Consider the following 2,500-nt stretch of genomic DNA (forward strand, 5'->3'; position numbering starts at 1 on the left):
TCAATTTCTTTGAGAATGCCTTGTAACAAATGGGTTGCAGTCATAAATCACATTCACTTTGTCACTTTGGTTTTTCATGAGAGCTTTGACCAAGAATTTTTTGAGAGTTTGTGGCCCACTCGAAGGAAGGACCATATCTTTTCACTGGGTTGCTCTACCTGAACTAATTTCCAATACATTGAGAGATTTATATGAAAAAGAGTCAGAGATTGCCTCTCTACTACATTTTTGTAAAATCAGATTGGAAATCTTCAAAACCGCAGACATTAAACAAAGGAAATATACCTAGTGCACATAATTGGCCATAAAATAGCAGGTTTGGGATAATCTTCCAAACCAGATAGCACAGTAGCACTATGCCAGTAAGTAAAGTACAGTCTGGTGTATCACTGAAGGCTGTGAAATGTACCAATTTATATTATCCAGTGACAATTAGAGAAATATCTTTGCTTAATATGTTTTACTAATGTGAAATTCATGCAGTTTTCAAAATGTCTTGTCCTTTATCTGTTGGAAAGAATATATGTATCAGATATGATACACACATATGGATCATCAGATAAAATTCTTTTAAAGGCAATATTATCTATATAAATCTGTATTTTTACTAATGGTCTTGGCTGCCAGACTTTTTCATTCTTCTGTCTGTCATCCTGAAAAGCAAGTATATTAGGTTCTCTACTTTAGCTTATTCACCTTAAAAGTGACTGTTGAAAATTACAAGAAAAACAAATTTTGAGAGAAAAGCTGTTAGAGTGTACTGCAAAGCAGGCATCTCCAAGAGTAAGAGCACGTACAGTCAGGGAGATTCAGAGCAGATACTACAAAAGCTAGCAAAAATATGCCTGAAGAAGGGGAATCTGTATTTCAGACTGAGGAATAGAGGACTCTTGTGGCAGCACGAGTCTTTGCTAAGCATCTTACTGGCTAGATTCTTTAGCACAGACTATGAACAAATCAGAGCCACTTACAAAGTTGATTTCCACTCTCTTTAGATCAAAACTTTTACTTGTGTGTTTGAAAATACACAAGCCAGGAAAGACAGAGGGAATGTAAAGGTAAGAGAAGTGGTGTACAACACCCTCACATTTTGTTATATTTTATAGTAGTAAGCATGTAAGTGTTAGAAAAATTCTTGCAGGGTTTAAAGGTTAAAGGTAATGGTTTAATTGAGAAAGTGTCTCTCTGCCTTCTCATATCTGTGTGACGTGGTAGTTGAGTAGCATCACTGAGGTGAAATTGTTACAAGAAGGCAAGTTCAGGTCTCACATAAACAAAGGAAATTTTGGTCACTTCAGAGGAAATTGAATACTGACTCCGGTTAATGAATTTTACTCTCTGCTCTTGCATCCCAAAGTTGTAAAAACCTGTTTGTCTGGCCTGTGGGAATAACTAAACTTAAAATAAAACATTATTGTATAGAAAAGTGGTGTTTCCAATGCTACAAAACCTCTAGGTATCATAAAGTGTAATAACCAGCATTAACCATCTGAAAGTTAGTTGTTTACTCAAGTGAATCTGCACTCAATGGAGACAGGTGAACCAAGAGTGGGGTTAGTTCCATACTAAAATAGATGCCTAAACTAAATCAGATAAACTTGGCTCAGGATTTCTTTATTCTGTTGACTATGGAAGGAGTACAGTGATAGCTGAGCTTAAATTCCTTCCCACAAGCGTCTGATTCTGAATGGAAGTCCGGTTTGTCTTCTCCACTTGTATTTTAGAGTAAGACCTTCAGAATTTTTATTCTTAAAATTCACTTGTTGTTTGCAGAAGTTTATCAGACTTTTTAGTAATGACTGGTACGTTTACTTTGTCTCTTCATTAATCAGTGTTTTAAAACCATCGTTTATGCTGTAATGAATCATGTGGAAAGTGGTATTCAGTGTAATATTAGATGAAGTAATTTCTTTTAAAAGTAAACTTCAGCAGATTTGTATTTCTTTTTTCTTCTAAGTGTTACATTTATACAAAGTCTTTCAGAGTATATTCAAGTAATAGAAACATTAGAAGAGTTTTTCCTCTTAAGATTGGCTCATGTTTTAATTTATTAACAATAATATTATTTTTGCTGATTTACAGAAGACTGGAATGTCCCACAACGTCTCACAAAGCAGTATTTATATTCTAGCTTGCTATTATATACAGAAAAAAAATTTGAATTTTCCTAGACAAGCAAGTGACTGCTTTTTCACGAGTGGAAAACCTGGCCTGCTGACAGCTGTTTGACTGTGTCCTTGTTAGCTGGAGCGATGGTCTCACACTGTGTGTCTGCCACAACCGCTCGACACACACTTTAGGCTCTTCCACAGGGCTTTTCTCTTACATACAGAACCACACATACTTGCTGTGTCTTTCCAGCTCTCACATATATTCCAGAGAACATGTGTGTATGTGGATGTTTATGCATATGCAGACACTTGATCTCAGTGTGTAACAAGTGGAAAATAAAACCATGTCCAAAACAGCATCTACACAAAAATGCATTCTTGAGTTTAGG

General features: G+C 35.6%; 1 protein-coding gene across 19 annotated transcripts in view; it reads left to right on the forward strand.

The window, feature by feature from the left end:
• The window catches only part of FOXP2 (forkhead box P2), a 407,244-nt gene that overhangs the window by 345,444 nt on the left and 59,300 nt on the right, over nucleotides 1–2,500 (forward strand). The gene's annotated exons all lie outside the window — the stretch shown is intronic.

Source organism: Manacus candei, unplaced genomic scaffold, assembly GCF_025592945.1.
Source record: "Manacus candei isolate 608988 ecotype Guabito, Panama unplaced genomic scaffold, ASM2559294v1 h1tg000043l, whole genome shotgun sequence".
Classification (NCBI taxonomy): Eukaryota; Metazoa; Chordata; class Aves; order Passeriformes; family Pipridae; genus Manacus; species Manacus candei.